We start from the raw sequence: 22,960 nt of genomic DNA on the forward strand, positions 1-22,960 counted from the left end.
TAACCCTCAAAGTGCGCTCCACAAACAATAAAAAAATTCCTCTTTTTTTTCTGTCTTTGTGAATTGTGTGGTCTGTAGCCGCACGTGCATCCTCAAAGCAGCAGCGACAAACATGCGTCTGTCTGTTAAAGGGTGGTGTAGCCCTCAAAGTGCTCCAAAAAATAAAAAACTATTTTTTTTAGGTGTTTGTGACTTGTGTGCAATGTAGCCGCACGTGCATCAACACAGTAGCAGCGCCAAGCGTGCGCCTGTGTCATAAGTCAAGGGCCGGTTTGGACATCTGGTCCGGACTGAAGGACGTGCCAACAATTTCTGACAAGTCTACTGTCACTGTATATGATACTGTCCTCAAAGCAGCAGAGACAAGCGTGCGTCTGTCTGTTAAAGGGTGGTGTAACCCTCAAAGTGCGCTCCACAAACAATAAAAAAATTATTCTTTTTTTTCTGTCTTTGTGAATTGTGTGGGCTGTAGCCGCACCTGCATCCTCAAAGCAGCAGCGACAAGCGTGCATCTGTCTCTCAAAGGGTGGAGTAACCCGCAAAGTGCACTCCACAAAAAATAAAATAATCTTTTTTTCTGTTTGTGTGTGAAATGTATGCACAGTAGCCGCACCTGCATCCTCAAAGCAGCAGTGACAAGCGTGCGTCTGTCTGTTAAAGGGTTACATCGGTGACAGCATCCAAATAAGCATGTCAGACAGTCCGTACACGTACTGGCAGGAAAAAAAGGCAATTTGTAGGCCCCTGTACAAACTGGCTCTATTTTACCTGAGTTGCCCCCCTCCAGTGTGTACTCCGAAAGAGTGTTTAGTGCAGCTGGGAACCTTGTCAGCAAAAGGCGTAGGAGGTTGCTTCCACAAAATGTGGAGAAGATGATGTTCATAAAAATGAATTATCAACTTTTCCAGGGAGACCAGCCTCCAGAACGTACAGAGGGACGTGTGGTTGTGGACTCCAGCGGGGACGAATTAATACTCTGTGAGGGTGAGGATGTACACAACACTGAAGAGGGTGAGGAATCGGTGAATGAGGAGGATGAGGACGACATCTTGCCTCCGTAGAGCCAGTTTGTGCAGGGCCAGATTAATTGCCAGCTTGTTTTGTGTGGTCCCAAACGAACCAATCATTTCAGCCACAGTCGTGTGGCAGACCCTGGCGCTGAAATGATTGGTTTGTTAAAGTGTGCATGTCCTGTTTATACAACATAAGGGTGGGTGGGAGGGCCCAAGGACAATTCCATCTTGCACCTTCTTTACATGATGTACAGTTTGGAGCCTAGTTTTTCAAACTGCCATCCTGTCGGCCACTGCAGTGTCACTCCTAGATGGGCCACGTGTTTGTGCCGCCCACTCGTGTCGCTTAGCATAGTCATCCAGCTACCTCGGTGCAACCTTTTGGACATAAAAACACTATTGTGAGGTGTGAGGTGTTCAGAATAAACTGGAAATGAGTGGAAATTAAGGTTTTTGAGGTTAATAATAGCATAGGAGCAGAAAAACCAACAAATTCTGTTATTTTAGCTGTTTTTATGCTTTTTTAAAAAAAAAATACAGATCCAAAACACAAAACCCAAAACACGGAAGGGTGGTTTTGGCAAAACCAATCCAGATCCAAAACATGAAGAAAGATCCAGATCCAAAACCAAAACACAAAACACGAAAAGTGGCCGGTGCACACCCCTAGTATAGATACGAAACGTGTTGGTGACGGAAAGATTCATCGTATCAGTAGCGCAGTGTAGTGACATCATCCCCAGCCCACATGGCGTAGCTTGACAGTCCAGCCCGTTGAACGAACACCTCAGCGTCAGCAGCATCCGGAAGACTTGCCATACAAGTACTGGAGACCTGGAGGTAAGGGACAGAGGGCTAGATCGTATCCTCCGGCCCTGGCTCCTGTGCTTCACAGCCGCAGATGGGACTCTTCACTTATAAAGGGCTATAAACATTACCAAAGTACAGTAACCAGGTGCACGCCTTTACATATAGAGTGATACAAATACATATACATTCATTAACATTACAGCATACATCCAGTCGAACAAATTGAGATAGACACAATGACATACAGCATTTCAGCGCTCGATTATTTACTCATTTATTGCCAGATTTGTAACTGAGCTGCTTTTAAATAGAAAAAAGGATGCAGAGTCCTTATATTAATTTGTACTTGGCCAAAGTCAGAATGTCTCTTCCCCATCCAGTCACTGCAGCTGGTGGGACAGAGCCCCAGCCACACAAACTCATAGCGGACACTTTGCCGGTGCTGACAAACATATTAGAAAATGCTGCAGGTGGTGACTACCAATAAGTAATACTTTTGCTCCTCTGTGTCATCCTGCAGTGTGAGGCTCCTCTGTGTCAGCCTGCAATGTGAGGCTCCTCTGTATCAGTCTGCAGTGTGAGGCTCCTCTGTGTCAGCCTGCAGTGTGTGGCTCCTCTGTGTCAGCCCTGCAGTGTGAGGCTCCTCTGTGTCAGCCCTGCAGTGTGAGGCTCCTCTGTGTCAGCCTGCAGTGTGAGGCTCCTCTGTGTCAGCCTGCAATGTGAGGCTCCTCTGTATCAGTCTGCAGTGTGAGGCTCCTCTGTGTCAGCCTGCAGTGTGTGGCTCCTCTGTGTCAGACCTGCAGTGTGAGGCTCCTCTGTGTCAGCCTGCAATGTGAGGCTCCTCTGTATCAGTCAGCAGTGTGAGGCTCCACTGTGTCAGCCTGCAGTGTGTGGCTCCTCTGTGTCAGCCCTGCAGTGTGAGGCTCCTCTGTGTCAGACCTGCAGTGTGAGGCTCCTCTGTGTCAGCCTGCAGTGTGAGGCTCCTCTGTGTCAGCCTGCAGTGTGAGGCTCCTCTGTGTCAGCCTGCAGTGTGAGGCTCCTCTGTGTCAGCCCTGCAGTGTGAGGTTCCTCTGTGTCAGCCCGGCAGTGTGAGGCTCCTCTGTGTCAGCCCTGCATTGTGAGGCTCCTCTGTGTCAGCCTGCAGTGTGAGCCTCCTCTGTGTCAGCCTGCAGTGTGAGGATCCTCTGTGTCAGCCCTGCAGTGTGAGGCTCCTCTGTGTCAGCCTGCAGTGTGAGGCTCCTCTGTGTCAGCCTGCAGTGTGAGGCTCCTCTGTGTCAGCCTGCAGTGTGAGGCTCGTCTTTGTCATCCTGCAGTGTGAGGCTCCTCTTTGTCAGCCCTGCAGTGTGAGGCTCCTCTGTGTCAGCCTGCAATGTGAGGCTCCTCTGTATCAGTCTGCAGTGTGAGGCTCCTCTGTGATAGCCTGCAATGTGAGGCTCCTCTGTGTCAGCCTGCAGTGTGAGGCTCCTCTGTGTCAGCCTGCAGTGTGAGGCCCCTCTGTGTCAGCCTGCAGTGTGAGGCTCCTCTGTGTCAGCCTGCAGTGTGAGGAACCTCTGTGTGATCCTGCAGTGTGAGGCTCCTGTGTCAGCCTGCAATGTGAGGCTCCTCTGTGTCAGCCTGCAGCGTGAGGCTCTTCTGTGTCAGCCCTGCTGTGTGAGGCTCCTCTGTGTCAGCCTGCAATGTGAGGCTCCTCTGTGTCAGCCTGCGGCGTGAGGATCCTCTGTGTCAGCCTGCGGCGTGAGGATCCTCTGTGTCAGCCTGCGGCGTGAGTCTCCTCTGTGTCATCGTGCAGTGTGAGTCTCCTCTGTGTCATCCTGCAGTGTGAGGCTCCTCTGTGTCAGCCCTGCAATGTGAGGCTCCTCTGTATCAGCCCTACAGTGTGAGGCTCCTCTGTGTCATCCTGCAGTGTGAGGCTCCTGTGTGTCAGCCTGCAGTGTGAGGATCCTCTGTGTCAGCCTGGAGTGTGAGGCTCCTCTGTGTCAGCCTGCAGTGTGAGGCTCCTCTGTGTCAGCCCTGCAGTGTGAGGCTCCTCTGTGTCAGCCTGCAGTGTGAGGCTCCTCTGTGTCAGCCTGCAATGTGAGGCTCCTCTGTGTCAGTCTGCAGTGTGAGGCTCCTCTGTGTCAGCCCTGCAGTGTGAGGCTCCTCTGTGTCAGCCCTGCAGTGTGAGGCTCCTCTGTGTCAGCCTGCAGTGTGAGGCTCCTCTGTGTCAGCCTGCAGTGTGAGGCTCCTCTGTGTCAGCCTGCAGTGTGAGGCTCCTCTGTGTCAGCCTGCAGTGTGAGGTTCCTCTGTGTCAGCCCTGCAGTGTGAGGTTCCTCTGTGTCAGCCCTGCAGTGTGAGGCTCCTCTGTGTCAGCCCTGCAGTGTGAGGCTCCTCTGTGTCAGCCTGCAGTGTGAGGCTCCTCTGTGTCAGCCTGCAGTGTGAGGCTCCTCTGTATCAGTCTGCAGTGTGAGGCTCCTCTGTGTCAGCCTGCAGTGTGTGGCTCCTCTGTGTCAGCCCTGCAGTGTGAGGCTCCTCTGTGTCAGCCCTGCAGTGTGAGGCTCCTCTGTGTCAGCCTGCAGTGTGAGGCTCCTCTGTGTCAGCCTGCAGTGTGAGGCTCCTCTGTGTCAGCCTGCAGTGTGAGGCTCAACTGTGTCAGCCCTGCAGTGTGAGGCTCCTCTGTGTCAGCCTGGCAGTGTGAGGCTCCTCTGTGTCAGCCCTGCATTGTGAGGCTCCTATGTGTCAGCCTGCAGTGTGAGCCTCCTCTGTGTCAGCCTGCAGTGTGAGGATCCTCTGTGTCAGCCCTGCAGTGTGAGGCTCCTCTGTGTCAGCCTCCAGTGTGAGGCTCCTCTGTGTCAGCCTGCAGTGTGAGGCTCCTCTTTGTCATCCTGCAGTGTGAGGCTCCTCTTTGTCAGCCCTGCAGTGTGAGGCTCCTCTGTGTCAGCCTGCAATGTGAGGCTCCTCTGTATCAGTCTGCAGTGTGAGGCTCCTCTGTGACAGCCTGCAATGTGAGGGTCCTCTGTGTCAGCCTGCAGTGTGAGACTCCTCTGTGTCAGCCTGCAGTGTGAGGCCCCTCTGTGTCAGCCTGCAGTGTGAGGCTCCTCTGTGTCAGCCTGCAGTGTGAGGAACCTCTGTGTGATCCTGCAGTGTGAGGCTCCTGTGTCAGCCTGCAAATGTGAGGCTCCTCTGTGTCAGCCTGCAGTGTGAGGCTCTTCTGTGTCAGCCCTGCAGTGTGAGGCTCCTCTGTGTCAGCCTGCAATGTGAGGCTCCTCTGTGTCAGCCTGCGGCGTGAGGATCCCCTGTGTCAGCCTGCGGCGTGAGTCTCCTCTGTGTCATCCTGCAGTGTGAGGCTCCTCTGTGTCAGCCCTGCAATGTGAGGCTCCTCTGTATCAGCCCTACAGTGTGAGGCTCCTCTGTGTCATCCTGCAGTGTGAGGCTCCTGTGTGTCAGCCTGCAGTGTGAGGATCCTCTGTGTCAGCCTGCAGTGTGAGGCTCCTCTGTGTCAGCCTGCAGTGTGAGGCTCCTCTGTGTCAGCCTGCAGTGTGAGGCTCCTTTGTGTCAGCCCTGCAGTATGAGGCTCCACTGTGTAAGCCTGCAATGTGAGGCTCCTCTGTATCAGCCTGCGGCGTGAGGCTCCTCTGTGTCAGCCTGCGGCGTGAGGCTCCTCTGTGTCAGCCTGCGGCGTAAGACTCCTCTGTGTCAGCCTGCGGCGTGAGGCTCCTCTGTGTCAACCTGTGGCATGAGGCTCCTGTGTCAGCCCTGCGGTGTGAGGCTCCCCTGTGTCAGCCTGCAGTGTGAGGCTCATGACAGCTTGCAGTGTGAGGCTCCTCTGTGTCTGCCTGCAATGTGAGGCTCCTCTGTGTCAGCCCTGCGGTATGAGGCTCCTCTGTGTCAGCCCTGCAGTGTGACGCTCCTCTGTGTCAGCCTGCAGTGTGAGGCTCCACTGTGTCAGCCTGCAGTGTGAGCCTCCTCTGTGTCTTCAGCCTGCAGTGTGAGCTTCTCTGTGACAGCCTGCAGTGTGAGGCTCCTCTGTGTCAGCCTGCACTGTGAGGCTCATGTCAGCCTGCAGTGTGAGACTCCTCTGTGTCTGCCTGCAGTGTGAGGCTCCTCTGTGTCAGCCCTGCAGTGTGAGGCTCCTCTGTGTCAGCCTGCGGTGTGAGGCTCCTCTGTGTCTGCCTGCAGTGTGAGACTCTCTGTGTCAGCCCTGCGGTGTGAGGCTCCTCTGTGTCAACCTGCAGTGTGAGACTTCTCTGTGTCAGCCTGCAGTGTGGGGCTCCTCTGTGTCAGCCTGCGGTGTGAGGCTCCTCTGTGTCATCCTGCGGTGTGAGGCTCCTCTGTGTCAGCCTGCCGTGTGAGGCTCCACTGTGTCAGCTTGCAGTGTGAGGCTCCTCTGTGTCAGCTTGCAGTGTGAGGCTCTTCTGTGTCAGCTTTCAGGGTGAGGCTCCTGAGTCAGCCTGCAGGGTGAGGCTCCTGTGTCAGCCTGCAGCGTGAGGCTCCTCTGTGTCAGCCTGCGGGGTGAGGCTCCTCTGTGTCAGCTTGCGGTGTGAGTCTCCTCTGTGTCAGCCTGCGGTGTGAGGCTCCTCTGTGTCAGCCCTGCAGTGTTAAGCTCCTGTGTCAGCCTTGTAGTATGATTCTCCTGTGTCAACCCTGCAGTGTCCTGTGTCCGCCTTGTAGTGTGAGGCTCCTCTGTGTCAGCCTGCAGTGTGAGGGTCCTCTGTGTCAGCCTGCAGTGTGAGGCTCGTCTGTGTCAGCCTGCAGTGTGAGGCTCCTCTATATCAGCCTGTGGTGTGAGGCTCCTCAGTGTCAGCCTGCGGTGTGAGGCTCCTCTGTGTCAGACTGCGGTGTGAGGCTCCTGTGGCAGCCTGCTTTGTGAGGCTCCTCTGTCTCAGCCTGCAGTATGAGGCTCCTCTGTGTCAGCCTGCAGTGTGAGGCTCCTCTGTGTCAGCCTGCATTGTGAGGCTCCTCTGTGTCAGCCTGCAGTGTGAGGCTCCTCTGTGTCAGCCCTGCCGTGTGAGGCTCCTCTGTGTCAGCCTGCAGTGTGAGGCTCCCCTGTGTCAGCCTGCAGTGTGAGGCTCCTCTGTGTCACCCCTGCAGTGTGAGGCTAATCTGTGTCAGCCTGCAGTGTGAGGCTCCTCTGTGTCAGCCTGCAGTGTGAGGCTCCTCTGTGTCAGCCTGCAGTGTGAGGCTCCTCTGTGTCACCCCTGCAGTGTGAGGCTAATCTGTGTCAGCCTGCAGTGTGAGGCTCCTCTGTGTCAGCCTGCAGTGTGAGGCTCCTCTGTGTCAGCCTGCATTGTGAAGTTCCTCTGTGTCAGCCTGCAGTGTGAGGCTCCTCTGTGTCAGCCTGCGTGTGAGACTCCTCTGTGTCAGCCTGCAGTGTGAGGATCCTCTGTGTCAGCCTGCAGTGTGAGGCTCCTCTGTGTCAGCCTGCATTGTGAAGTTCCTCTGTGTCAGCCTGCAGTGTGAGGCTCCTCTGTGTCAGCCTACAGTGTGAGGCTCCTCTGTGTCAGCCTGCAGTGTGAGGCTCCTCTGTGTCAGTCTGCAGTGTGAGGCTCCTCTTTGTCAGCCTGCAGTGTGAGGCTCCTCTGTGTCAGCCTGCAGTGTGAGACTCCTCTGTGTCAGCCTGCAGTGTGAGGGCAGAATGAGGCTCCTCTGTATCAGCCCTGCAGTGTGAGGATCCTCTGTGTCAGCCTGCAGTGTGAGGCTCCTCTGTGCCAGCTTGCAGTGTGAGGCTCCTCAGTGTCGGCCTGCAGTGTGAAGCTCCTCGGTGTCAGCCCTACAGTGTGAGGATGCTCTGTATCAGCCTGCAGTGTGAGCTTCTCTGTGACAGCCTGAAGGTATGAGGCTCCTCTGTGTCAGCCTGCAGTGTGAGGCTCCTCTGTGTTATCCTGCGGTGTGTGGCCCCTCTCTGTCAGCCTGCGGTGTGAGGCTCCTCTGTGTCTGCCTGCAGTGTGAGACTACTCTGTGTCAGCCTGCAGTGTGAGGCTCCTCTGTGTCAGCCTGCGTTGTGAGGCTCCTCTGTGTCATCCTGCGGTGTGACTCTCCTCTGTGTCAGCATGCCGTGTGAGGCTCCTCTGTGTCAGCTTGCAGTGTGAGGCTCCTCTGTGTCAGCTTGCAGCGTGAGTCTCCTCTGTGTCAGCCTGCAGCGTGAGGCTCCTCTGTGTCAGCCTGCAGTGTGAGTCTCCTTTGTGTCAGCCTTGTAGTGTGATTCTCCTGTGTCAGCCTTGCAGTGTCATGTGTCAGCCTTGTAGTGTGAGGCTCCTGTGTCCACCCTGCAGTGTGAGGCTCCTCTGTGTCAGCATGCCGTGTGAGGCTCCTCTGTGTCAGCTTGCATTGTGAGGCTCCTCTGTGTCAGCCTGCAGTGTGAGGCTCCTCTGTGTCAGCTTGCATTGTGAGGCTCCTCTGTGTCAGCCTGCAGTTTGAGGTTCCTCTGTGTCAGCTTGCAGTGTGAGGCTCCTCTGTGTCAGCCCTGCAGTGTGAGGGTCCTCTGTGTCAGCCCTGCAGTGTGAGGCTCCTCTGTGTCAGCTTGCAGTGTGAGGCTCCTCTGTGTCAGCTTGCAGGGTGAGGCTCCAGAGTCAGCCTGCAGCGTGAGGCTCCTCTGTCAGCCTGCAGCGTGAGGCTCCTCTGTGTCAGCCTGCAGCGTGAGGCTCCTCTGTGTCAGCTTGCAGTGTGAGTCTCCTCTGTGTCAGCCTGCAGTGTGAGGCTCCTCTGTGTCAGCCCTGCAGTGTTAAGCTCCTGTTTCAGCCTTGTAGTATGATTCTCCTGTGTCAGCCCTGCAGTGTCCTGTGTCAACCTTATAGTGTGAGGCTCCTCTGTGTCAGCCTGCAGTGTGAGGGTCCTCTGTGTCAGCCTGCAGTGTGAGGCTCCTCTGTGTCAGCCTGCAGTGTGAGGCTCCTCTGTATCAGCCTGCGGTGTGAGGCTCCTCTGTGTCAGCCTGCGGTGTGAGGCTCCTCTGTGTCAGACTGCGGTGTGAGGCTCCTGTGGCAGCCTGCTTTGTGAGGTTCCTCTGTCTTAGCCTGCAGTATGAGGCTCCTCTGTGTCAGCCTGCAGTGTGAGACTCCTCTGTGTCAGCCTGCAGTGTGAGGGCAGAATGAGGCTCCTCTGTATCAGCCCTGCAGTGTGAGTATCCTCTGTGTCAGCCTGCAGTGTGAGGCTCCTCTATGCCAGCTTGCAGTGTGAGGCTCCTCTGTGTCAGCCTGCGTTGTGAGGCTCCTCTGTGTCATCCTGCGGTGTGACTCTCCTCTGTGTCAGCCTGCCATGTGAGGCTCCTCTGTGTCAGCTTGCAGCGTGAGGCTCCTGTGTCAGCCTGCAGAGTGAGGCTCCTCTGTATCAGCCTGCGGCGTGAGGCTCTTCTGTATCAGCCTGCGGCGTGAGGCTCTTCTGTATCAGCCTGCGTTGTGAGTCTCCTTTGTGTCAGCCTTGTAGTGTGATTCTCCTGTGTCAGCCCTGCAGTGTCATGTGTCAGCCTTGTAGTGTGAGGCTCCTATGTCCACCCTGCAGTGTGAGGCTCCTCTGTCTCAGCCTGCATTGTGAGGCTGCTCTGTGTCAGCCAGCAGTGTGAGGCTCCTCTGTGTCAGCTTGCAGTGTGAGGCTCCTCTGTGTCAGCCCTGCAGTTTGAGGTTCCTCTGTGTCAGCCTGCAGTGTAAGGCTCCTCTGTGTCAGGCCTGCAGTGAGAGGCTCCTCTCTGTCAGCCCTGCAGTGTGAGGCTCCACTGTGACAGCCTGCAGTGTGAGGCTCCACTGTGTCAGCTTGCAGTGTGAGGCTCCTCTGTGTCAGCTTGCAGGGTGAGGCTCCTGAGTCAGCCTGCAGCGTGAGGCTCCTGTGTCAGCCTGCAGCGTGAGGCTCCTCTGTGTCAGCCTGCGGGGTGAGGCTTCTCTGTGTCAGCTTGCGGTGTGAGTCTCCTCTGTGTCAGCCTGCAGTGTGAGGCTCCTCTGTGTCAGCCCTGCAGTGTTAAGCTCCTGTGTCAGCCTTGTAGTATGATTCTCCTGTGTCAGTCCTGCAGTGTCCTGTGTCAGCCTTGTAGTGTGAGGCTCCTCTGTGTCAGTCTGCAGTGTGAGGGTCCTCTGTGTCAGCCTGCAGTGTGAGGCTCCTCTGTGTCAGCCTGCAGTGTGAGGCTCCTCTATATCAGCCTGTGGTGTGAGGCTCCTCTGTGTCAGCCTGCGGTGTGAGGCTCCTCTGTGTCAGACTGCAGTGTGAGGCTCCAGTGGCAGCCTGCTTTGTGATGCTCCTCTGTCTCAGCCTGCAGTATGAGGCTCCTCTGTGTCAGCCTGCAGTGTGAGGCTCCTCTGTGTCAGCCTGCATTGTGAGGCTCCTCTGTGTCAGCCTGCAGTGTGAGGCTCCTCTGTGTCAGCCCTGCAGTGTGAGGCTCCTCTGTGTCAGCCTGCAGTGTGAGGCTCCTCTGTGTCAGCCTGCAGTGTGAGGTTCCTTTGTGTCAGCCTGCAGTGTGAGGCTCCTCTGTGTCAGCCTGCAGTGTGAGGCTCCTCTGTGTCAGCCTGCAGTGTGAGGCTCCTCTGTGTAACCCCTGCAGTGTGAGGCTCCTCTGTGCCAGCTTGCAGTGTGAGGCTCCTCAGTGTCTGCCTGCAGTGTGAAGCTCCTCGGTGTCAGCCCTACAGTGTGAGGCTCCTCTGTATCAGCCTGCAGTGTGAGCTTCTCTGTGACAGCCTGAAGGTGTGAGGCTCCTCTGTGTCAGCCTGCAGTGTGAGGCTCATGTCAGCCTGCAGTATGAGGCTCCTCTGTGTCTGCCTGCAGTGTGAGGCTCCTCTGTGTCTGCCCTGCGGTGTGAGGCTCCTCTGTGTCAGCCTGCGGTGTGAGGCTCCTCTGTGTTATCCTGCGGTGTGTGGCCCCTCTCTGTCAGCCTGCGGTGTGAGGCTCCTCTGTGTCTGGCTGCAGTGTGAGACTCCTCTGTGTCAGCCTGGCAGTGTGAGGCTCCTCTGTGTCAGCCTGCAGTGTGAGAATCCTCTGTGTCAGCCTGCAGTGTGAGGCTCCTCTGTGTCAGCCTGCGTTGTGAGGCTCCTCTGTGTCATCCTGCGGTGTGACTCTCCTCTGTGTCAGCCTGCCATGTGAGGCTCCTCTGTGTCAGCTTGCAGCGTGAGTCTCCTCTGTGTCAGCCTGCAGCGTGAGGCTCCTCTGTGTCAGCCTGCGGCGTGAGGCTCTTCTGTATCAGCCTGCGGTATGAGTCTCCTTTGTGTCAGCCTTGTAGTGTGATTCTCCTGTGTCAGCCTTGCAGTGTCATGTGTCAGCCTTGTAGTGTGAGGCTCCTGTGTCCACCCTGCAGTGTGAGGCTCCTCTGTCTCAGCCTGCATTGTGAGGCTCCTCTGTGTCAGCCTGCAGTGTGAGGCTCCTCTGTGTCAGCTTGCATTGTGAGGCTCCTCTGTGTCAGCCTGCAGTTTGAGGTTCCTCTGTGTCAGCTTGCAGTGTGAGGCTCCTCTGTGTCAGCCCTGCGGTGTGAGGCTCCTCTGTGTCAGACTGCGGTGTGAGACTCCAGTGGCAGCCTGCTTTGTGAGGCTCCTCTGTCTCAGCCTGCAGTATGAGGCTCCTCTGTGTCAGCCTGCAGTGTGAGGCTCCTCTGTGTCAGCCTGCAGTGTGAGGCTCCTCTGTGTCAGCCTGCAGTGTGAGGCTCCTCTGTGTTAGCCCTGCAGTGTGAGGCTCCTCTGTGTCAGCCTGCAGTGTGAGGTTCCTTTGTGTCAGCCTGCAGTGTGAGGCTCCTCTGTGTCAGCCTGCAGTGTGAGGCTCCTCTGTGTCAGCCTGCAGTGTGAGGCTCCTCTGTGTAACCCCTGCAGTGTGAGGCTAATCTGTGTCAGCCGGCAGAATGAGGCTCCTCTGTATCAGCCCTGCAGTGTGAGGATCCTCTGTGTCAGCCTGCAGTGTGAGGCTCCTCTGTGCCAGCTTGCAGTATGAGGCTCCTCAGTGTCTGCCTGCAGTGTGAAGCTCCTCGGTGTCAGCCCTACATTGTGAGGCTCCTCTGTATCAGCCTGCAGTGTGAGCTTCTCTGTGACAGTCTGAAGGTGTGAGGCTCCTCTGTGTCAGCCTGCAGTGTGAGGCTCATGTCAGCCTGCAGTATGAGGCTCCTCTGTGTCTGCCTGCAGTGTGAGGCTCCTCTGTGTCAGCTTGCGGTGTGAGTCTCCTCTGTGTCAGCCTGCGGTGTGAGGCTCCTCTGTGTCAGCCCTGCAGTGTTAAGCTCCTGTGTCAGCCTTGTAGTATGATTCTCCTGTGTCAGCCCTGCAGTGTCCTGTGTCCGCCTTGTAGTGTGAGGCTCCTCTGTGTCAGCCTGCAGTGTGAGGGTCCTCTGTGTCAGCCTGCAGTGTGAGGCTCATCTGTGTCAGCCTGCAGTGTGAGGCTCTTCTATATCAGCCTGTGGTGTGAGGCTCCTCAGTGTCAGCCTGCGGTGTGAGGCTCCTCTGTGTCAGACTGCGGTGTGAGGCTCCTGTGGCAGCCTGCTTTGTGAGGCTCCTCTGTCTCAGCCTGCAGTATGAGGCTCCTCTGTGTCAGCCTGCAGTGTGAGGCTCCTCTGTGTCAGCCTGCATTGTGAGGCTCCTCTGTGTCAGCCTGCAGTGTGAGGCTCCTCTGTGTCACCCCTGCAGTGTGAGGCTAATCTGTGTCAGCCTGCAGTGTGAGGCTCCTCTGTGTCAGCCTGCAGTGTGAGGCTCCTCTGTGTCAGCCTGCATTGTGAAGTTCCTCTGTGTCAGCCTGCAGTGTGAGGCTCCTCTGTGTCAGCCTGCGTGTGAGACTCCTCTGTGTCAGCCTGCAGTGTGAGGCTCCTCTGTGTCAGCCTGCAGTGTGAGGCTCCTCTGTGTCAGCCTGCATTGTGAAGTTCCTCTGTGTCAGCCTGCAGTGTGAGGCTCCTCTGTGTCAGCCTACAGTGTGAGGCTCCTCTGTGTCAGCCTGAAGTGTGAGGCTCCTCTGTGTCAGCCTGCAGTGTGAGGCTCCTCTTTGTCAGCCTGCAGTGTGAGGCTCCTCTGTGTCAGCCTGCAGTGTGAGACTCCTCTGTGTCAGCCTGCAGTGTGAGGGCAGAATGAGGCTCCTCTGTATCAGCCCTGCAGTGTGAGGATCCTCTGTGTCAGCCTGCAGTGTGAGGCTCCTCTGTGCCAGCTTGCAGTGTGAGGCTCCTCAGTGTCGGCCTGCAGTGTGAAGCTCCTCGGTGTCAGCCCTACAGTGTGAGGATGCTCTGTATCAGCCTGCAGTGTGAGCTTCTCTGTGACAGCCTGAAGGTGTGAGGCTCCTCTGTGTCAGCCTGCAGTGTGAGGCTCCTCTGTGTTATCCTGCGGTCTGTGGCCCCTCTCTGTCAGCCTGCGGTGTGAGGCTCCTCTGTGTCTGCCTGCAGTGTGAGACTCCTCTGTGTCAGCCTGCAGTGTGAGGCTCCTCTGTGTCAGCCTGCGTTGTGAGGCTCCTCTGTGTCATCCTGCGGTGTGACTCTCCTCTGTGTCAGCATGCCGTGTGAGGCTCCTCTGTGTCAGCTTGCAGCGTGAGGCTCCTCTGTGTCAGCTTGCAGCGTGAGTCTCCTCTGTGTCAGCCTGCAGCGTGAGGCTCCTCTGTGTCAGCCTGCAGTGTGAGTCTCCTTTGTGTCAGCCTTGTAGTGTGATTCTCCTGTGTCAGCCTTGCAGTGTCATGTGTCAGCCTTGTAGTGTGAGGCTCCTGTGTCCACCCTGCAGTGTGAGGCTCCTCTGTCTCAGCCTGCATTGTGAGGCTCCTCTGTGTCAGCCTGCAGTGTGAGGCTCCTCTGTGTCAGCTTGCATTGTGAGGCTCCTCTGTGTCAGCCTGCAGTTTGAGGTTCCTCTGTGTCAGCTTGCAGTGTGAGGCTCCTCTGTGTCAGCCCTGCAGTGTGAGGGTCCTCTGTGTCAGCCCTGCAGTGTGAGGCTCCTCTGTGTCAGCTTGCAGTGTGAGGCTCCTCTGTGTCAGCTTGCAGGGTGAGGCTCCAGAGTCAGCCTGCAGCGTGAGGCTCCTCTGTCAGCCTGCAGCGTGAGGCTCCTCTGTGTCAGCCTGCAGCGTGAGGCTCCTCTGTGTCAGCTTGCAGTGTGAGTCTCCTCTGTGTCAGCCTGCAGTGTGAGGCTCCTCTGTGTCAGCCCTGCAGTGTTAAGCTCCTGTGTCAGCCTTGTAGTATGATTCTCCTGTGTCAGCCCTGCAGTGTCCTGTGTCAACCTTGTAGTGTGAGGCTCCTCTGTGTCAGCCTGCAGTGTGAGGGTCCTCTGTGTCAGCCTGCAGTGTGAGGCTCCTCTGTGTCAGCCTGCAGTGTGAGGCTCCTCTGTATCAGCCTGCGGTGTGAGGCTCCTCTGTGTCAGCCTGCGGTGTGAGGCTCCTCTGTGTCAGACTGCAGTGTGAGGTTCCTCTGTCTTAGCCTGCAGTATGAGGCTCCTCTGTGTCAGCCTGCAGTGTGAGACTCCTCTGTGTCAGCCTGCAGTGTGAGGGCAGAATGAGGCTCCTCTGTATCAGCCCTGCAGTGTGAGTATCCTCTGCGTCAGCCTGCAGTGTGAGGCTCCTCTATGCCAGCTTGCAGTGTGAGGCTCCTCTGTGTCAGCCTGCATTGTGAGGCTCCTCTGTGTCATCCTGCGGTGTGACTCTCCTCTGTGTCAGCCTGCCATGTGAGGCTCCTCTGTGTCAGCTTGCAGCGTGAGGCTCCTGTGTCAGCCTGCAGAGTGAGGCTCCTCTGTATCAGCCTGCGGCGTGAGGCTCTTCTGTATCAGCCTGCGGCGTGAGGCTCTTCTGTATCAGCCTGCGTTGTGAGTCTCCTTTGTGTCAGCCTTGTAGTGTGATTCTCCTGTGTCAGCCCTGCAGTGTCATGTGTCAGCCTTGTAGTGTGAGGCTCCTATGTCCACCCTGCAGTGTGAGGCTCCTCTGTCTCAGCCTGCATTGTGAGGCTGCTCTGTGTCAGCCAGCAGTGTGAGGCTCCTCTGTGTCAGCTTGCAGTGTGAGGCTCCTCTGTGTCAGCCCTGCAGTTTGAGGTTCCTCTGTGTCAGCCTGCAGTGTAAGGCTCCTCTGTGTCAGGCCTGCAGTGAGAGGCTCCTCTCTGTCAGCCCTGCAGTGTGAGGCTCCACTGTGACAGCCTGCAGTGTGAGGCTCCACTGTGTCAGCTTGCAGTGTGAGGCTCCTCTGTGTCAGCTTGCAGGGTGAGGCTCCTGAGTCAGCCTGCAGCGTGAGGCTCCTGTGTCAGCCTGCAGCGTGAGGCTCCTCTGTGTCAGCCTGCGGGGTGAGGCTTCTCTGTGTCAGCTTGCGGTGTGAGTCTCCTCTGTGTCAGCCTGCAGTGTGAGGCTCCTCTGTGTCAGCCCTGCAGTGTTAAGCTCCTGTGTCAGCCTTGTAGTATGATTCTCCTGTGTCAGTCCTGCAGTGTCCTGTGTCAGCCTTGTAGTGTGAGGCTCCTCTGTGTCAGTCTGCAGTGTGAGGGTCCTCTGTGTCAGCCTGCAGTGTGAGGCTCCTCTGTGTCAGCCTGCAGTGTGAGGCTCCTCTATATCAGCCTGTGGTGTGAGGCTCCTCTGTGTCAGCCTGCGGTGTGAGGCTCCTCTGTGTCAGACTGCGGTGTGAGGCTCCAGTGGCAGCCTGCTTTGTGAGGCTCCTCTGTCTCAGCCTGCAGTATGAGGCTCCTCTGTGTCAGCCTGCAGTGTGAGGCTCCTCTGTGTCAGCCTGCATTGTGAGGCTCCTCTGTGTCAGCCTGCAGTGTGAGGCTCCTCTGTGTCAGCCTGCAGTGTGAGGCTCCTCTGTGTCAGCCCTGCAGTGTGAGGCTCCTCTGTGTCAGCCTGCAGTGTGAGGCTCCTCTGTGTCAGCCTGCAGTGTGAGGTTCCTTTGTGTCAGCCTGCAGTGTGAGGCTCCTCTGTGTAAGCCTGCAGTGTGAGGCTCCTCTGTGTCAGCCTGCAGTGTGAGGCTCCTCTGTGTAACCCCTGCAGTGTGAGGCTCCTCTGTGCCAGCTTGCAGTGTGAGGCTCCTCAGTGTCTGCCTGCAGTGTGAAGCTCCTCGGTGTCAGCCCTACAGTGTAAGGCTCCTCTGTATCAGCCTGCAGTGTGAGCTTCTCTGTGACAGCCTGCAGTGTGAGGCTCATGTCAGCCTGCAGTATGAGGCTCCTCTGTGTCTGCCTGCAGTGTGAGGCTCCTCTGTGTCTGCCCTGCGGTGTGAGGCTCCTCTGTGTCAGCCTGCGGTGTGAGGCTCCTCTGTGTTATCCTGCGGTGTGTGGCCCCTCTCTGTCAGCCTGCGGTGTGAGGCTCCTCTGTGTCTGCCAGCGGTGTGAGACTCCTCTGTGTCAGCCCTGCAGTGTGAGGCTCCTCTGTGTCAGCCTGCAGTGTGAGAATCCTCTGTGTCAGCCTGCAGTGTGAGGCTCCTCTGTGTCAGCCTGCGTTGTGAGGCTCCTCTGTGTCATCCTGCGGTGTGACTCTCCTCTGTGTCAGCCTGCCATTTGAGGCTCCTCTGTGTCAGCTTGCAGCGTGAGTCTCCTCTGTGTCAGCCTGCAGCGTGAGGCTCCTCTGTGTCAGCCTGCGGCGTGAGGCTCTTCTGTATCAGCCTGCGGTATGAGTCTCCTTTGTGTCAGCCTTGTAGTGTGATTCTCCTGTGTCAGCCTTGCAGTGTCATGTGTCAGCCTTGTAGTGTGAGGCTCCTGTGTCCACCCTGCAGTGTGAGGCTCCTCTGTCTCAGCCTGCATTGTGAGGCTCCTCTGTGTCAGCCTGCAGTGTGAGGCTCCTCTGTGTCAGCTTGCATTGTGAGGCTCCTCTGTGTCAGCCTGCAGTTTGAGGTTCCTCTGTGTCAGCTTGCAGTGTGAGGCTCCTCTGTGTCAGCCCTGCGGTGTGAGGCTCCTCTGTGTCAGACTGCGGTGTGAGACTCCAGTGGCAGCCTGCTTTGTGAGGCTCCTCTGTCTCAGCCTGCAGTATGAGGCTCCTCTGTGTCAGCCTGCAGTGTGAGGCTCCTCTGTGTCAGCCTGCATTGTGAGGCTCCTCTGTGTCAGCCTGCAGTGTGAGGCTCCTCTGTGTCAGCCCTGCAGTGTGAGGCTCCTCTGTGTCAGCCTGCAGTGTGAGGCTCCTCTGTGTCAGCCTGCAGTGTGAGGTTCCTTTGTGTCAGCCTGCAGTGTGAGGCTCCTCTGTGTCAGCCTGCAGTGTGAGGCTCCTCTGTGTCAGCCTGCAGTGTGAGGCTCCTCTGTGTAACCCCTGCAGTGTGAGGCTAATCTGTGTCAGCCGGCAGAATGAGGCTCCTCTGTATCAGCCCTGCAGTGTGAGGATCCTCTGTGTCAGCCTGCAGTGTGAGGCTCCTCTGTGCCAGCTTGCAGTGTGAGGCTCCTCAGTGTCTGCCTGCAGTGTGAAGCTCCTCGGTGTCAGCCCTACAGTGTGAGGCTCCTCTGTATCAGCCTGCAGTGTGAGCTTCTCTGTGACAGCCTGAAGGTGTGAGGCTCCTCTGTGTCAGCCTGCAGTGTGAGGCTCATGTCAGCCTGCAGTATGAGGCTCCTCTGTGTCTGCCTGCAGTGTGAGGCTCCTCTGTGTCTGCTCTGCGGTGTGAGGCTCCTCTGTGTCAGCCTGCGGTGTGAGGCTCCTCTGTGTTATCCTGCGGTGTGTGGCCCCTCTCTGTCAGCCTGCGGTGTGAGGCTCCTCTGTGTCTGCCTGCAGTGTGAGACTCCTCTGTGTCAGCCCTGCAGTGTGAGGCTCCTCTGTGTCAGCCTGCAGTGTGAGAATCCTCTGTGTCAGCCTGCAGTGTGAGGCTCCTCTGTGTCAGCCTGCGTTGTGAGGCTCCTCTGTGTCATCCTGCGGTGTGACTCTCCTCTGTGTCAGCCTGCCGTGTGAGGCTCCTCTGTGTCAGCTTGCAGCGTGAGGCTCCTCTGTGTCAGCTTGCAGCGTGAGTCTCCTCTGTGTCAGCCTGCAGCGTGAGGCTCCTCTGTGTCAGCCTGCGGCGTGAGGCTCTTCTGTATCAGCCTGCGGTATGAGTCTCCTTTGTGTCAGCCTTGTAGTGTGATTCTCCTGTGTCAGCCTTGCAGTGTCATGTGTCAGCCTTGTAGTGTGAGGCTCCTGTCTCCACCCTGCAGTGTGAGGCTCCTCTGTCTCAGCCTGCATTGTGAGGCTCCTCTGTCAGCCTGCAGTGTGAGGCTCCTCTGTGTCAGCTTGCATTGTGAGGCTCCTCTGTGTCAGCCTGCAGTGTGAGGGTCCTCTGTGTCAGCTTGCAGTGTGAGGCTCCTCTGTGTCAGCTTGCAGTGTGAGGCTCCTCTGTGTCAGCTTGCAGGGTGAGGCTCCAGAGTCAGCCTGCAGCGTGAGGCTCCTCTGTCAGCCTGCAGCGTGAGGCTCCTCTGTGTCAGCCTGCGGCGTGAGGCTCCTCTGTGTCAGCTTGCAGTGTGAGTCTCCTCTGTGTCAGCCTGCAGTGTGAGTCTCCTCTGTGTCAGCCTGCAGTGTGAGGCTCCTCTGTGTCAGCCCTGCAGTGTTAAGCTCCTGTGTCAGCCTTGTAGTATGATTCTCCTGTGTCAGCCCTGCAGTGTCCTGTGTCAGCCTTGTAGTGTGAGGCTCCTCTGTGTCAGCCTGCAGTGTGAGGGTCCTCTGTGTCAACCTGCAGTGTGAGGCTCCTCTGTGTCAGCCTGCAGTGTGAGGCTCCTCTGTATCAGCCTGCAGTGTGAGGCTCCTCTGTGTCAGCCTGCGGTGTGAGGCTCCTCTGTGTCAGACTGCGGTGTGAGGCTCCTGTGGCAGCCTGCTTTGTGAGGTTCCTCTGTCTTAGCCTGCAGTATGAGGCTCCTCTGTGTCAGCCTGCAGTGTGAGGCTCCTCTGTGTCAGCCTTCAGTGTGAGACTCCTCTGTGTCAGCCTGCAGTGTGAGTATCCTCTGTGTCAGCCTGCAGTGTGAGGCTCCTCTATGCCAGCTTGCAGTGTGAGGCTCCTCTGTGTCAGCCTGCGTTGTGAGGCTCCTCTGTGTCATCCTGCGGTGTGACTCTCCTCTGTGTCAGCCTGCCGTGTGAGGCTCCTCTGTGTCAGCTTGCAGCGTGAGGCTCCTGTGTCAGCCTGCAGAGTGAGTCTCCTCTGTGTCAGCCTGCAGCGTGAGGCTCCTCTGTATCAGCCTGCGGCGTGAGGCTCTTCTGTATCAGCCTGCATTGTGAGTCTCCTTTGTGTCAGCCTTGTAGTGTGATTCTCCTGTGTCAGCCCTGCAGTGTCATGTGTCAGCCTTGTAGTGTGAGGTTCCTATGTCCACCCTGCAGTGTGAGGCTCCTCTGTCTCAGCCTGCATTGTGAGGCTGCTCTGTGTCAGCCTGCATTGTGAGGCTCCACTGTGTCAGCCTGCAGTGTGAGGCTCCTCTGTGTCAGCTTGCAGTGTGAGGCTCCTCTGTGTCAGCCCTGCAGTTTGAGGTTCCTCTGTGTCAGCCTGCAGTGTGAGGCTCCTCTGTGTCAGGCTTGCAGTGAGAGGCTCCTCTCTGTCAGCCCTGCAGTGTGAGACTCCACTGTGACAGCCTGCAGTGTGACGCTCCTCTGTGTCAGCTTGCAGTGTGAGGCTCCTCTTTGTCAGCCCTGCAGTGTGAGGGTCCACTGTGTCAGCTGCAGTGTGAGGCTCCTCTGTGTCAACCTGCGGTGTGAGGCTCCTCTGTGTCAGCCTGCTGTGTGAGGCTCCTCTGTGTCAGCCTGCGGTGTGAGGCTCCTCTGTGTCAGCCTGCATTGTGAGGCTCCTCTGTGTCAGCCTGCAGTGTGAGGCTCCTCTGTGTCAGCCCTGCAGTGTGAGGCTCCTGTTTCAGCCTGCAGTGTGAGGCTCCTCTGTGTTAGCCCTGCAGTGTGAGGCTCCTGTGTCAGCTTGCAGTGTGAGGTTCCTCTGTGTCAGCCTGCAGTGTGAGGTTCCTCTGTGTCAGCCTACAGTGTGAGGCTCCTCTGTGTCAGCCTGCAGTGTGAGGCTCATCTGTGTCAGCCTGCAGTGGGAGGCTCCTTTGTGTCAGCCTGCAGTGTGAGGCTCCTCTGTGTCAGCCTTCAGTGTGAGACTCCTCTGTGTCTTCAGCCTACAGTGTGAGGCTCCTCTATGTCAGCCTGCAATGTGAAGCTCCTCTGTGTCTGCCCTACAGTGTGAGGCTCCTCTGTCTCAGCCTGCAGTGTGAGCTTCTCTGTGACAGCCTGCAGTGTAAGGCTCATCTGTGTCAGCCTGCAGTGTGAGGCTCCTTTGTGTCAGCCTGCAGTGTGAGGCTCCTCTGTGTCAGCCCTGCAGTTTGAGGTTCCTCTGTGTCAGCCTGCAGTGTGAGGCTCCTCTGTGTCAGGCCTGCAGTGAGAGGCTCCTCTCTGTCAGCCCTGCAGTGTGAGGCTCCACTGTGACAGCCTGCAGTGTGAGGCTCCTCTGTGTCAGCTTGCAGTGTGAGGCTCCTCTGAGTCAGCCCTACAGTGTGAGGCTCCACTGTGACAGCCTGCATTGTGAGGCTGCTCTGTGTCAGCCTGCATTGTGAGGCTCCTCTGTGTCAGCCTGCAGTGTGAGGCTCTTCAGTGTCAGCCAGCAGTGTGAGGCTCCAATGTGTCAGCCCTGCAGTGTGAGGCTCCTGTTTCAGCCTGCAGTGTGAGGCTCCTCTGTGTCAGCCCTGCAGTGTGAGGCTCCTGTGTCAGCTTGCAGTGTGAGGCTCCTCTGTGTCAGCCCTGCAGTGTGAGGTTCATCTGTGTCAGCCTGCAGTATGAGGCTCCTCTGTGTCAGCCTACAGTGTGAGACTCCTCTGTGGCAGCCTGCAGTGTGAGGTTCCTCTGTGTCAGCCTGCAGTGTGAGGTTCCTCTGTGTCAGCCTGCAGTGTGAGGCTTCTGTGTCAGGCTGCAGTGTGAGGCTCCTCTGTGTCAGCCCTGCAGTGTGAGGCTCCTGTTTCAGCCTGCAGTGTGAGGCTCCTCTGTGTCAGCCCTGCAGTGTGAGGCTCCTGTGTCAGCTTGCAGTGTGAGGCTCCTCTGTGTCAGCCTGCAGTGTGAGGCTCCACTGTGTCAACCCTGCAGTGTGAGGTTCATCTGTGTCAGCCTGCAGTATGAGGCTCCTCTGTGTCAGCCTACAGTGTGAGACTCCTCTGTGGCAGCCTGCAGTGTGAGGTTCCTCTGTGTCAGCCTGCAGTGTGAGGTTCCTCTGTGTCAGCCTGCAGTGTGAGTCTTCTGTGTCAGGCTGCAGTGTGAGGCTCCTCTGTGTCAGCCCTGCAGTGTGAGGCTCCTGTTTCAGCCTGCAGTGTGAGGCTCCTCTGTGTCAGCCCTGCAGTGTGAGGCTCCTGTGTCAGCTTGCAGTGTGAGGCTCCTATGTGTCAGCCCTGCAGTGTGAGGTTCCTCTGTGTCAGCCCTGCAGTGTGAGGTTCCTCTGTGTCAGCCTGCAGTGTGAGGCTCCTCTGTGTCAGCCTGCAGTGTGAGGCTCCTCTGTGTCAGCCTGCAGTGTGAGGCTCCTCTGTGGCAGCCTGCAGTGTGAGGTTCCTCTGTGTCAGCCTGCAGTGTGAGGTTCCTCTGTGTCAGCCTGCAGTGTGAGGCTCCTCTGTGTCAGCCTGCAGTGTGAGTCTCCTCTGTGTCAGCCTGCAGTGTGAGGCTCCTCTGTGTCAGCCTGCAGTGTGAGGCTCCTCTGTGTCAGCCCTGCAGTGTGAGGCTCCTCTGTGTCAGCCTGCAGTGTGAGGATCCTCTGTGTCAGCCTGCAGTGTGAGGCTCCTCTGTTTCAGCCCTGCAGTGTGAGGCTCCTCTGTGTCAGCCTGCAGTTTGAGGCTCCTCTGTGTCAGCCTGCAGTGTGAGGCTCCTCTGTGTCAGCCTGCAGTGTGAGGTTCCTCTGTGTCGGCCTGCAGTGTGAGGTTCCTCTGTGTCGGCCTGCAGTGTGAGGCTCCTATGTGTCGGCCTAGAGTGTGAGGTTCCTCTGTGTCGGCCTACAGTGTGAGGCTCCTCTGTGTCAGCCTGCAGTGTGAGGCTCCTCTGTGTCAGCCTGCAGTGTGAGGCTCCTCTGCAGTGTGAGGCTCCTCTGTGTCAGCCTGCAGTGTGAGGCTCCTCTGTCAGCCTGCGGTATGAGGTTCCTCTGTGTCAGCCTGCAGTATGAGGTTCCTCTGTGTCAGCCTGCAGTGTGAGGCTCCTCTGTGTCAGCCTGCAGTGTGTGGCTCCTCTGTGTCAGCCCTGCAATGTGATGATCCTCTGTGTCAGCTTGCAGTGTGAGGCTCCTCTGTGTCAGCCCTGCAGTGTGGGGCTCCTCTGTGTCAGCTTGCAGTATGAGGCTCCTCTGTGTGAGCTTGCAGTGTGAGGCTCCTCTGTGTCAGCCTGCAGTATGAGGCTCCTCTGTGTCAGCCTGCAGTATGAGGTTCCTCTGTGTCAGCCTGCAGTATGAGTCTCCTCTGTGTCGGCCTGCAGTGTGAGGCTCCTCTGTGTTGGCTTGCAGAGTGAGGCTCCTCTGTGGCAGCCCTGCAGTAGGAGGTTTCTCTGTGTCAGCTTGCAGTATGAGACTCCTCTGTGACAGCCCTGCAGTATGAGGTTCCTCTGTGTCAGCCTGCAGTGTGAGGCTCCTCTGTGTCGGCCTGCAGTGTGAGCCTCCTCTGTGTCGGCCTGCAGTGTGAGGCTCCTCTGTGTCAGCCTACAGTGTGAGGTTCCTCTGTGTCAGCCTGCAGTGTGAGGCTCCTCTGTGTCAGCCTGCAGTGTGAGGCTCCTCTGTGTCAGCCTGCAGTGTGAGGCTCCTCTGTCAGCCTGCGGTATGAGGTTCCTCTGTGTCAGCCTGCAGTATGAGGTTCCTCTGTGTCAGCCTGCAGTGTGAGGCTCCTCTGTGTCAGCCTGCAGTGTGAGGCTCCTCTGTGTCAGCCTGCAGTGTGAGGCTCCTCTGTCAGCCCTGCAATGTGATGATCCTCTGTGTCAGCTTGCAGTGTGAGGCTCCTCTGTGTCAGCCCTGCAGTGTGAGGCTCCTCTGTGTCAGCTTGCAGTATGAGGCTCCTCTGTGTCAGCTTGCAGTGTGAGGCTCCTCTGTGTCAGCCTGCAGTATGAGGCTCCACTGTGTCAGCCTGCAGTATGAGGTTCCTCTGTGTCAGCCTGCAGTATGAGTCTCCTCTGTGTCGGCTTGCAGTGTGAGGCTCCTCTGTGTCGGCTTGCAGAGTGAGGCTCCTCTGTGGCAGCCCTGCAGTATGAGGTTCCTCTGTGTCAGCCTGCAGTATGAGGTTCCTCTGTGTCAGCTTGCAGTATGAGGCTCCTCTGTGTCGGCCTGCAGTGTGAGCCTCCTCTGTGTCGGCCTGCAGTGTGAGGCTCCTCTGTGTCGGCCTACAGTGTGATCCTCCTCTGTGTCGGCCAGCATTGTGAGGC

This window comes from Taudactylus pleione, unplaced genomic scaffold, assembly GCF_031769625.1.
Source record: "Taudactylus pleione unplaced genomic scaffold, aTauple2 ptg003150l, whole genome shotgun sequence".
Taxonomy (NCBI): domain Eukaryota; kingdom Metazoa; phylum Chordata; class Amphibia; order Anura; family Myobatrachidae; genus Taudactylus; species Taudactylus pleione.